Source organism: Microplitis mediator, chromosome 8 (assembly GCF_029852145.1).
Source record: "Microplitis mediator isolate UGA2020A chromosome 8, iyMicMedi2.1, whole genome shotgun sequence".
In the NCBI taxonomy this organism is placed as follows: domain Eukaryota; kingdom Metazoa; phylum Arthropoda; class Insecta; order Hymenoptera; family Braconidae; genus Microplitis; species Microplitis mediator.
In genome coordinates this window covers 10,248,054-10,261,799 of record NC_079976.1, presented here as the reverse complement: position 1 = coordinate 10,261,799, position 13,746 = coordinate 10,248,054, and positions in this window count along the sequence as shown.

The window sequence follows — 13,746 nt, the reverse complement described above, 5'->3', positions numbered from 1 at the left end:
AGTTATTAATTTATTTCAAAATTTTGATTTTGGGTCTTGAAAAAAAAAATGATTTTCTAATTTATTATGCTTGAAGTCATATATTTGTTAAAAAAAATAGATATACATATGTATATGTGTACGTGTGTGTGTATGTAGTTAGCAAAAATATGCAGACGAAAAATTGTGAGTTTGAATTTCTATAAAAAGAAAAAAAATTTTTCACCAACAATTGAAAATAAAAATATACTATTGAAGTCAAACACCATAGAATTCAAAGGTGCCTTACGAAACCACAGGATAAGTGTGAAATTCAATCCGAAACTTAACGCCGCAGTCTGGGAACTTCATATATATATTGCATCTTGAATGTCTCTTGTATCGCAATTCTTTTCAAAAGATTTAACTTACAGTAAAAAAACAAATAATTATAATGCTGATAATAATAATAATAAATATAATAATAATGATAAAAGTTATTGTTAGTGGGATTATAAGTTAAGTTTATAAAAATACTTTTTAACTTACTCATGGGGTCTGAACTAGTGAATTTATAGACAAATTGATACGACACTTTTTTTTAAAGAATTTAATTTTTAATTTAAATCGATTCAAATTTCATAAATAAATACAATTATAATAATTATAATAAATACAATAAAAATACTTACAAAGTAAAAAATAAAAAATATATAGATATATATATATATATATATATAATAAAAATAAAAATCAAGGGTTGTATATATGAGAAGACTCTTGTCGCAAAAGGTATCAAGACCTTAAATAAAAAGGGGAGTAAACAGAGATAAACATATAAATATATATATATAAAGAGAGATAGGCACACGCTTTTTGTCGCTTCCGTTCTCTTCTGGAATCGACGACCAGTCTCCGTGGAATCAATCCGTGAGTTGACTTTAAGATGAGCTCTTTCTTCATATATATATATATATATATATATATATGTGTCGGCTTTACTTATAAACTATAAGCGCCGATTGGAAAAGTACAACGACATTATAAGCACATATCATCATTCCAATATATATATATTGACAACATGAATGGTAGTATAAGTATATATTTCCAATACGTAAAAGACATTTACTAACATCAGCATTAAAAGCCGAAGGAGAAGTAGCAACAGAAGTAGAAGCAGCAGCATCCAACAGCCAGCATCATCAGAAGAGCAGGAGCTAGAAGCATGGCAGCATCAACCAGAGGACTAAATAATAAAATAAAATGAAAAAAAAGGCAGAAAAAAAATAAAAATAAAAATAAAAGAAAAGACGCGGACGTGCCTGAAGAGATAACAGGCCTGAGAGTGCTGAGAAATAAAACGGCGGGCGCGGGATGAAGAGCAACAGCACGGCATGCGTGCTCTCCAACTCTCCAACTCGCCAACTTTTAAAGACGTAGAAACGATAATATGAGTAAAAAGAGTGTTGTAAGGGAAGAGGGGAAAAGACGAGTGAGAGAGAAAGATATAGAGGGGAATAAGTGGATAGGATGTGATGAGGATGAGTGAGATAAAAGAGTAGGAGCTTGAACGCGGAATAAATGCGTCTCGCAGCCACGCCCCGTACGCTGCTCCCGAAGACGACCTTCCAACCATCAGCCTTCGATTTCTCGAGAGGGCCAAACGATAAAAGAGAAAGGCCTAGTGAGTCATTTTTTATTTGCTGAGTATTTATTTGGGTTTTCGTCGTTTTTTAACTCGGTATCATATTTTTTAATTGATAGTCGTTTTGGTCACAGAGTTGTGTTGGGCGCCAACCCAAGAGTTGGATCACTTTGTGGAATTTTTATACAAGGGTTCAGTCGTTTTGACAAATTTTCAGAATTTTGGTTCAATCGACCGAATCTTTGGGTTCAGAAAAAAATTTGATTTGATCAGAATATTTTAGAAATTGGCTTGTGGAAAAAATGAGCCGTCCATTTTCGAGACAAAATTTTTATTCATAAATTTTAGGTGGCCCAATTTGTCTCACGTTTATTTTATAATTTAAAAATTCGACTTTAACGGGCTCACTTTACCCCTTTTCGATTAAAAAATTTTCTAATTAATTTAGCTCGCGTACTAAATTTGAGTGAAAAAAATTATTGGAAACTAATTAATCCAGGGTAAATATATAATAAAATCCTCAGTAAAAATAAAGCCATAAAAAAAAAATAAATAAAAACGTAGAAATCAATAAATTTTGATGAGGATCGAATTTTAAAAAATTTTGACATTCAGCCAAATACTGATGACTTAAATAAAAATACGCGTGTAAATTATTAAATTATGTATATTTTCTTCTTAACAAAATTATTTATAAAATAAATAAATTTCGGACTCAATCGAATTTATAAAAGATTTAAAATTCGATTGGGTGCTGATGACTTACATAAATAACCGTCTAAAGCTAAATTATTATGATAAGTCCCAGACTTCCGTATGCTCATTAAACTTAACAGTCGGCTTGCTAAATTAAGATTTATAAACAATAAAATAAAAATAAAATCATTTTTAATAATTATTTTACCAAAAATACTATCTAATAACCAAACTATTAAATTAATAATAGACGTCATTAAATTATTTTATTTTGAATAAATACCACTAGTATTTAATCAACAAACCTACGCATACCCATCAAAACATCACTTGAATGTCAAAAGCAATATATCGTAGATAAATATATACAGCTAATGTGTAATATTATAAGGCGAAATGTCCAATAAAATTTTCTTACATCAAAAGAATTTTTATGTAAAAAAATTTTTTTAGCTCAGAAAATTGAAATCTTGATTTGAGGAACTTTTTTCTTAAGATACTATGGTCCATAAAAAAATTTTTTGAATCAAAATCAGGAAGGGGGGGGGGGGTGGAGAAGTCAAAGGAGCACTAGCAAAAAAACTACTCAGAAGAAGAAGATTTCTTGGCACGAGAAAATTTTTACTCTCCTCGAGAAATTTTTGTATAATGAATTGATAAGAAAAAATTTCTTGCGCTAAGAAATTATTTTTGTCTTATGTAATTCGTTACTTTATGAATTGAAATAATAAATTTTCATGGCGCGAGATAATTTTTTATGGGAGAGAAAAAAATTTCTTGTGCCCAGAAATTTTTGTATTAAGAATTGAACAGAAAAATTTTCTTGGGGCAATAGAAGAAAATTTTTGGGGACGAGAAAAAATCTCACACTAAAAATTTTTCCCGTTCTAAAAAAATTTTTGTTTTTAATTTATAATGCGAAAAATTTTTGAGCCAAGAAATTCTTTTTTTATTATGTAGAGGAGGAGGGGGCAAAGTGGGCCCCTGGGAGCAAATTAGGCCCCTTAAAATTTTGAAAACTTCAAAAAATATTTTGCAGGGCCTACTTTGCCCCTAATTTTCGATTTTTCAATTTTAATGGACACGGCATAATGAAGTGAAAATAAGTATCAAGGGTCTAAAAAGAAGTGAACGCGTAAAAAAAATTAATGATATTATAATTATTTTCCTTAAGGGGCCCAGTCTGCCCCTCCTATGCCTTACAGAAAACACATCGGGCCTTCTGAACACTTCAAATGTTTCGTACAGCCCATTTTGCCTCGCTTACACAATTTTTTTTTTCACATAAGACAAATATTTTAAATTGTTATTTTTTTACTTACAAATTTCTTAAATTTTAGCAGCTAGTTCAACTTACCCCCGAATTAAAAAATATCATTTTTTTTTATTTAAATATTATAGTGCCCGATTAAACTTCAGTTGGAAAATATAAAACTCAACATTAGCATTTTTTTTCTTTGACTAAAAAATAAAAAAATAGAATTTAATGACAAAAAAAAATGTTTTATTACAATTATAAAATAAAATATTGTCTAAATATTTTTGTCAACTTTATTACATACTATAAAGTTATCAAATTAAAAAAAAAAAAATAATAATCATCCTTGGAATTTTACACATTAATATATATTTATTAATTTAAATATTAGTTATGAATCAGAAATTAAATAAATAAGTATATGGATATATGTATATATATATAAATGTAAATGAATAATCGTGCTGATTTCGTAAGTGTCATTTTGAAGCAAGATATCGCAGACAGTAATAAATTTTTATTTTTTAGACTTAACTCAGTATTTGGACTTAAAGTTATGCAAGAGATGCTATGACCTTCGACATTTAAATTATTTTTATATACAAATTTATAAAACGTTTTTTTTATTTTTATATTTTAATAAATTTTTTATTGCGAATTTTAATTATCACAAAACACGTTTTGCGGCCAAATAATTTTAACTTTAAAATTATAATTATATTTTTAATCACCAATGAAATATTTCCATACATTTTTTTTTTATTATCATTTTAGTGGACTTCTTAATAAAAATAAAAAAATATAAAATAATCGGTTTTAAATATATTTTGAATCAATTTGCATTACATTCAACATTAAGTTAACACGATTTATTTCTGCTAATTTTTTTTTATTTTTAATTTATAAATTTTGTATTTTATTTTACTGTTGAACTAAATTTATTAAAATATACTTATTATATAAAAATTATATATATTTTATGCATAAACAAAAATATTTATATCGACCCTCTTGCACTGACGTGTATGGTGTATTCATGTATTTGTTTTAAATAAGCCAATTTTAGCTGAAATTTCTTCACAATATTTTTTAACCACAAATATAGAGGGGACGGGCGTGCAAATGGGACCGTGAAGGAAATCATGGATTTTGATGCCTTCGAATACGTAAATATTTTTTTTTTTTTTACTTACATTTGAAGAAATTAAACAAAATTTTCAGTTGCCATAAAAAAAAGTTTGTTTCTACGGGTGGGCACAACGGACCACCCTTAAAAAAAAGTAAAAAAATTTTTTTTCTCGTATTAAAAAAAAAAATAAGTACAATAAAATTGTTTATATCTAATCTCAGAGAAAAAAAGAGATTTATACCGAGTCGAAGAATTGATTCTCTGTTAATATTTTTGATTATCCCTTATTTTTCACAATTATGAAGGAAACCAAATAAAAATTATACCAGATACCACGTTCTCATTTTAACTTCATGCAATTTTGATTGTCTTTTGGTACTCTGCTGATGATAATATTTCTCGTTTCACAGGTCAATGATATCAAAAGAGAATCAAGTCAGAGATTTCCAAGATTCTCGTTTCACCCTCCTTTATTCGTTTTTAATTCTATTTTATTAAAAGTTAATTCTAAAAAAACTAAATATTAAATTTACAATAAATATTAAATATTAAAAATATATAGAAATTAAAGTATTGTTTAAGTATAGTTTGAATATATTATCAGAAGTATACTAAAAAGAAACTGAAATCATACTAAATACCAGGTATGATTCAGATACTTATTCTGTATGAACGAATTCGCTAGGGTACTGATATAATGATGCTCAATTGAAACTTATTAAAGTATGTAATCTGCAACACACAAACATGAATACTTTTTTTTGGGTAGGTGTCGTCGACCAATGCTCTTGAAAATGATTTGCAGATTCTTAATTGATTGATTTTTGATTGATGATAATTTTTAATTTAATTTTTTGAGATCGCAGGAGAATCAAAAGCGAATCATCGTACATAAATTTCTATTCCAAGAATTAAAAACTTCGGATAGCGAACTCAGAACATCTTGTAGATAACTAAAAAAAGCAATATAAGGAGAATGTAGGAGAATCTAAAATATAATTTTGAGAACTTGAGCGAACCCAAAGAAAACTGAAACTTCGACTCGGGTTGTAATACTGTAAGTAAATAAAAACGCCGAAAAAACAAAATTATTGAAGTTAAATAACTCATATAAAATGTAAATATAGCGAAGAAGACACCGTAGGTATTTTTTGCGGCTAACAATACATTTTGAATCCACTGAAAAATTCCTAAAACAAAATTTTAGAGATTTAAAAATTTTGAAAAAATAATAAAATGAGTTGTAAATGACGGTTAAGAACAATTTTTAAAAATAAACTTTTTTTTGTCAAACTGTTGGGGTTGTCCGTTTTGCCCGCCCTTCCCCTATTCATTTAATAGAATTAAATATAGCAGGTGAGATAAGTGTTCAAATTATTTCTATATCAGTATAAATAATTTACTTATTTGCGAGCGCGGACAATTCGAATTTTTCAATTATTCATAAATTTTTGAATGATCTGTAAGCTGTCAAATTATTTGAAAAATTCGAAATTGATAAATTATTTTAAAAAAGTTTGTATAGTTTATCCTTACTAAATATTATTATTTAATTCGAAAACTTATAAATTTTCAGATTAATAAAAAAAAACTAACATATTTGAAATTAAAATCGAATGGTTAGAAAATTTTTATACTGTTAAAAAATTCGTCAAGTAAATACGGATTAAATCTGAAGTGTATGCGTAGGGGATGATTTGTTATTCATTCAATCCCCTTGTAGTGAAATTCACTCCGAAGTATAATGATGAAAAAATCCGTATGCGGAGTGATTTTGTTTTAAACTCTGGGACTCCGTGTAGTAGCGTAAATTCGGATTTAAATAATATCCATTCACTTCTGATTTTTTACAGTGTCCAAAAAAACGGATGTCTTACGTCACGAAATCTATTTGTTCTGTTCAATAGTTGCAAGTTTTCCAAGTTAATTTCTAACTTTCAACTATTTGGCTTCGAATTACTTTTGATTCGATTTATTATTATTTGAAATTTTCCAATAAATAAGGAAAGATGGGGAAAAATGAGACCCTATTTTGAAGTCAAACAATTTTTTTGCTTTTTAAATGCTTAGTTACGGGTTGCAGAAAAATGTAACAGTAACTAGTAGAAAAAAAAATTTTTTTTTCACTGTACAATATTTTCAAAAAAAGTAACACAAATCACAGCTAATTGAAAAAAAAAAATTTGTCCATTAGTGAACCATTTCAACTTATAAAGATTTTTTTTCAGTTGTCAATAAAAAATCAAACAAAAAAAAATGATTTTTCACTAAAAACTTTAAATTGACTTTACTTTCCCAACCAATTAACTTGTCCCATTTTTCTGTAAACAGTAACTAAACATTGTTGAACAAAAAAAAATTTTTGGCCTAATTTTTCCTAAATAAATTGTTGAAATAATAATTTTATCAGTGTAAACAAAATAAATAAATATTAAGGCTTCGAGACGGGGCTAAATACATATCTGAGACTTAACACTCGTCCAAGTTCTCACCAAGGGGTGAAAAATGTCTTACATACAAAGCCGTCAGATAAAACCATACTGTCCATCCTTAAAACCATTTATATATATCTATATATCTATTTATATACAAGAGGGCACAAACTTAAATGTGTAAACTCCCATACCCGGTAATACCTTACGACTGACCACTAGATCCGGTTTATCAAGTTTCCGGATTCCCGGGGTCATCATGGGTCCTCAGCACCCTTTTATTATTATCCCGTTTGGTGTACCGTCGACACGACCTGCCGCTACTGCTGGTGTTCCATACTACCGTTTTATTTCTTCAAATAAAAAAAAAAACCCTATTGCAATAGCCTCTGCCTCTGCCTCTGCCTCTACCTTAGCCATGGCCACTACAAAACTATGCTCCCCCATCAATTTTATTCGTCACTCCTACCTCATCCCCGTACTACCGTATGGTCATCCGCATAAATTACGCGTATAAATCCGGTTTTACAAACTAAAACTGATACGTGAGAGACTACATAAGTTTAAATATTAACATGTAGACTGAATTTATTCACCGAACTCTGATTCTATTCCAGGAGATCACCTGCCACAGATTGACCTAGACATGACACCGCGTTTAAAAAAAAAATAATAACCAAACCCAATCCACCTTTAAGTGAAGTTTTGCGCCCAATGGTATCCGTGTGATAGAGATCCCGTAGCCAAATTTACCCGAGGGATGACCATCGTCCAAGTTCCGTCCAATTGGGGTTGGATCCAGTTTTAAAAAGATTCTACTCATTTCCTGGACGGTGGGAACGAAAACCTGATTTCTGGCAGAAAATATTTTTTAAAATCCTATTTGCTAACTCAATGGACATTAAACACTCATACTGTCCATGATCTGCTGTGTAGTCCTATTGTAAAATTTTTATGTCTATGTAGATGTCCATGTCCATGTCCATGTCTATGAGTGTCAAGTAATGACCGTTGCAACTGGACAATATTGTTGTTAAACAGGATTCAAGAATATAAACGGTTAAATATATATATATATATATATATATATATATATATATATATATTTACGTTTACAGAGATTCCACCGAACTCGTAATGCACGCCGCCGGTCAACGGACAAAACGAGTCCTTTGATAATTTTAAAAAATGTTTTTTTATTATTATTTTTAAACTGTTGGAACTTGAATAACCGACATTCTAGTGCCGTTAACTTTAGGTTTATTAAAATTTAAGTCATTTGTATTAAATAAGTTGAATTAGCATTTATTTTTCGATTTTTTTGCCATTGAGTCGCGAATCGCGAGGATCGAGGATTCAGGATTGAGGATTTACGGATGAATTATTGATGGTATTTAATCTACGAGAAGTGATTTATACCAGTTATTTGTTGAGAAAATATTGTGATAGGGTTGTTATACTGGATTTCAATAAACGGTACATGGGTGGAATTTTTTTAAAGAAACTACTAGCGGTAATGACTAGACTGAGGGGAAAAATTTGTTTGGATCTTTCAAGTACTTGTTAGAAGGGGGAGAGGGTTAACTGACCAGTCATGATTTTTAGTGTAATATGCATATACATATATTTTGATGGCTGGTCATTTTATTCTGGGGCAGTAGATAGAACTTTAAACTAAAAGTTAGTGGGTGGCTACTTTGCCCATTCTGTTCTTAAGCTCACAATTTTATTAAAAAATTTAATAAAACAATTAAAATTAATTTCACTAAAAATCTCTAGCCTATTTAAAAACAAGGAGAAAATGGGGTGCACGATGTTCCATTTCTGAAATTTGGTAAAGAAAACAAAAAATTCGATCGAAATTACTTTTGTAATAAAGTTCATTAAGAATTTAAAAGCAAACTAAAATATCTGGGGTAGAATAAGATACTTAAAAAAAAATTATAAAATAAAATTCGTTGTTGGGGGGAGGATTTGATGATACTTTAACTACATTTTAAGGGTACTCGACTTCAGATAATTTTTAGCTGAGATACAGTCATCACCGCAAATCGTCTTTTTTCATGGAAAGGCTTTGCCACCGGCTTGTTTGTGGATATTTTCGCGTAAAAATTTCAGGGAATGTTCTTGAAATGACACTTAACAATGTACAAAAGTTTTAAATTAATTTACTCTATCCATAAGGTTAAAGCCCCTATATCCGCTCACTTTTCATTGGTTGGAGATTAAATCACTCAATATAAATGATAAAATAAAATGAAAAACCATATTTTTTTTTATAGGTATTTTTTGTAGTTTTAACACAGTAAAAAAGGATTCGTCAAAATCAACACATATCGTGTGTAAAACGAACGTTTTACACTTATTTATATGGTATTTTAACATGTCGTAAGTGTTGAAAAAGTTACACGCGTATATGTTGAAAGTAACAAATTTTCCAAGATTTCTTTTATGATGGTCGAGATTACTTTTAACATATTTTGTGTGTTGGTTTCACAGTAACATATAAAAAGTGTTACTTTCGTATAAAATAACATTTTTGTGTGTTAAAAAATCAATTGATTGCGACTATTCAAACAAGATAAATACTGTCCCGAGACGAAAAATTCAAGTCTCTCGGAGTCTCTGAGAGTCTCTTGGAGTCTCTGAATGAGAGACTTATTGTAGTCTCTGGGAGTCTCTGTGTTGGCAGCCACAGAGACTCGTAGAGACTCGATCTCTACGAATCTCTTAGGAAGAGACTTCCGAAGACTGTTTAAAAGTAATAGAAGTCTCCGAATCAGAGACTCTGCGAGACTGTTTCAGAATCTCCGAATGAGAGACTCGGCGAGACTGTTTTAGAATCTCCGAATGAGAGACTCGGCGAGACTGTTTTAGAATCTCTTAATGAGAGACTCTGCGAGACTGTTTTAAAGTCTCTGAATGAGAGACTGAGGATCAACTCTTAAAATATTTTTATACAAATAATTAAAAATACAATATAGTTTTATATTAATAGTTTTTATTATTAAATATTACATTTAAAATTCATTAAAATTTTCTTATACAGGAGTATAATGCATTATTATTTTACTCATTACTTACAATACTATTTGCTTTTTCAATAGATACTTTCTGATAATATATAGTCTTTAAAAATTTTAAAACATGTTCCATACACATGATAGCCTATGTAGTAACTAATGCTAAAATAAATAAATGTATGAAAAATTAAAATGAAAATAAACAATAATAAATTATTGTTATAGAAATGAATGCAAATACTTACTTACAGGTAATGATGAACAAAGTTCGCACGTTGTACTAATACTATTATCGGAAACTGAAATATAACATGATTTACTGATTTCATCGATTTCTGATGTTTTATTGTCATCTCGAATTGTATCGGCTACTATCTCATCGTCATCTGTGTAATTATCTTTATCTTTGCAATTTTTTTCAAGTAAACTCGATAAAAGTTCTTCATTATAATATTTCTCAGTTTGCTTATAAGCTTTTTGAGATAATAGTTTGAATTTACTAAAACTTTTTTTCTCTGCAATATTTTTGTTAAATTGTTTTTTTTCGAGTTTCTTGTTGCTTTATCAATGATGTTCCCATCTTTCCCCAACATTTATTTTTTCTAATTCTTCTTTAGACCCTATGAATATGGACAGAGATTTCATTAAATAAATAAAAAAAATAGAGAAAAAAAAAATTTTTTTTAATCTTTACGAAGTTGTGAAAATTATTTTGTTATATTACAAGTTTTACTATTTTTAATAACTTACTGATGTATCGGAGAATCTTCGTTTGAGACTTAGATTTTCCCCATTTCACTATAGTACAATATCCCCTACTTCTGCTGTAACGTCTGGGCTCGATGGAATGCAAATGTCTTTTTCGTTAATAACAGACTTTTGCAAGGTTTTAATCCAAAAAACTAAAACGAACATTTTTTCAACACTGTGAAACACAACACGATATCCACTGATATTTCAAGCAAACTATCCGATTCGAAGGTTCAGTTCGGAATGAATCTTTAAAATATTATTTTCTGGACACAAACCTACAAATTTACACCAACCTACGAAAATATTGTACATGTAAAAATATTACTGCCTAATGTAGTACCAATTTTATTATATGTACATACACTATTGTTTGTAGATAAACGTACCCTACTTATAAAATTTTTGTTACTGTTTGGCCTTGTTGAAGAGATAAATTTTAAAGCTGTTGGGAAATTCCCAGTTTTTAGTCTCTGTAAGTCTCGTGTTGGGAGACTAAATGTTTGCTGGGAAATTTTACAGTCTCTAGTCTCTCCAAGTCTCGTGTTGAAAGACTACATGTTTGCTAAAAAATTTTACAGTCTGTAAGTTGTCTCTTTAAGTCTCGTGTTGGGAGACTTAATGTTTGCTGGGAAATTTTATAGTCTGAGTCTTCCATAGTCTCTGAATGAGAGACTCTGGGAGACAAAGAGACCATGTGAAACACGATTGTCTGCTGGTCTTTAAAATGGAGACTCAGAGAGACTCAGGAAGATTCAGAGAGACTCAGCAAGACTCAGCGAGCCTTCTAGAGACTCTCAGAGACTCAGAGAGACTTGAATTTTTCGTCTCGGGGTGTGTTAAATTGACAAACAAAAGTGTTAAAAATTCAACACTCAGAGTTTTAATACACGCTTTTTTTTACACTTTGGCGATTCGTTTTTTACTGTGAAGTATTAGAATAGAATTTTAGTTTGACAAATAATATTGATAATTAATTATTATTAATTTATTAAATAAGGTCCTTGAGTGTACCCATAGTCGCTCAATAAAAGTTGTGATGTACCATTACTCGATCAACACATGACCCTATAGTAGCTCAAAGGCAATATTAATTAAACTATGATAAGTTTATTTATTTGAAAAATAATTTATAAATTATACTACTTTATTCTTCCATAATATAAAATTTTATGAATTTTAAAAAAATTTTTAATGAGATATAGTTCTAACAATTTTTAAAAAATTTGACGTAACCTAAATTTAATCTAACGAATAAGCAATAAAGTAAAAAATGCCCGGCTGAGCGCGATTTTAAAAACAGTCAGTTAATTTAAATTTATAATCTATTATAAACTAATTTGATATATTATATTTTAATATATTTAGATTCACAAAAAATTTTTTATCAATAATAATTTTTTTAGTTGAAATTTTTTTTTATAAAAATTATAAAAAACGCATTAAACAGTTAAAGTGAGCGACTAATATAGTACTGCGCCTGGTATAGGGGCTTTTACCTCATAGCTAAAAAAAATTCGCAAAAAAAGTGTTTTTTTTTTTACGCTTAATACTCTGCCCCCTCCCCTTAAACAAAAATTTTTATTTTATAATTTTTTTGGAAGTAAATCTTTACTGAAAAAAAAAAAGTTTGTTTTTTAAACTGAATATTGATACTTAAAAATTTGTTTTAATATCCGCGAAATTGACGCATACGCGGTAATTAATTAAAACCAACAAAAAAACTTCCATATTTTTTAAGTGATTTATTCTGCCTTGATCTCGCCAATGCAGGCATGAAATTTTATAAAAAAAGTATATAAACTTTTTTTTATTCATTTTGTCCCATTTTACCCCTAACCCTATTCTATAGCAACAGTAAATATAAAAATTCTTGATAATATATTTATATTAATTCAAAATTTATGGTATATAATTCATACTGTCTATTAATAGTTAGTTTAATTAAATTTTTTTAAGCGTAACATAAATGTAACATCCACAATTATATATACGCATTGAGGTATTAAATCACTGAATCCTTTTACAAACTATCTCAGTCGTCCTTAATCCTTATACTAAATAACACTACATATCTACATGAAGTATATATCAAGACCTTATGTATATATATATATAGATCAGTAAATGTGCTACATAAATGTTACACGCGATGACTTGCTCGAATGAGTTTTCTAATTTACTTGAATAAAAAGTAATACCTAAACATTTAATGTACATACATATGATAAGTATGTATGCACGTGTATATATATATACATAAATATATATAGATATTATTATACAAATCTATAGGAGTAAGACAGCCTGCAGGAGCAGAAGGAGTAGCGACCAAGCGTGGCGCCGATTCAGCGGCAGATAAGAAAGACATTGGACGAGGAAACAGCTTATCGTCATATACTCTTAAGCAAATCCTTGGTTAAACAGATTTTTTAAATTGTTTTATCATTTTAAAAGTAATAATTATAATAAATAATAATGAAGTTAATTAATTTATTTTGTACAGGTCCTTTTTTTTAATAGGGTAAATAATATGGACTTTAGTTTTAAATTTATAGCGGAACAGTAAAGTGGACATATTTGAAATTTTTTTATATTTTATCCTTGGTATTTGGAATGTTTTAATAAAAAAACTATATCATTTTCTAAAATATATATATATATGCTTTAATAAAGTTCGTTAAAAATTATTTAAATTATTTATTTTTCTGTAAATTTATGAATAAATATATAGTGTCTCATTTTACCCCAGATTTCTCTTATATATGTAAGAGAAATCGGGGGTAAAAAGAGACACTATATTTATTTTAAATATCTGGGGCAAAATGAGACACCATTTTCAAACAAAAAAA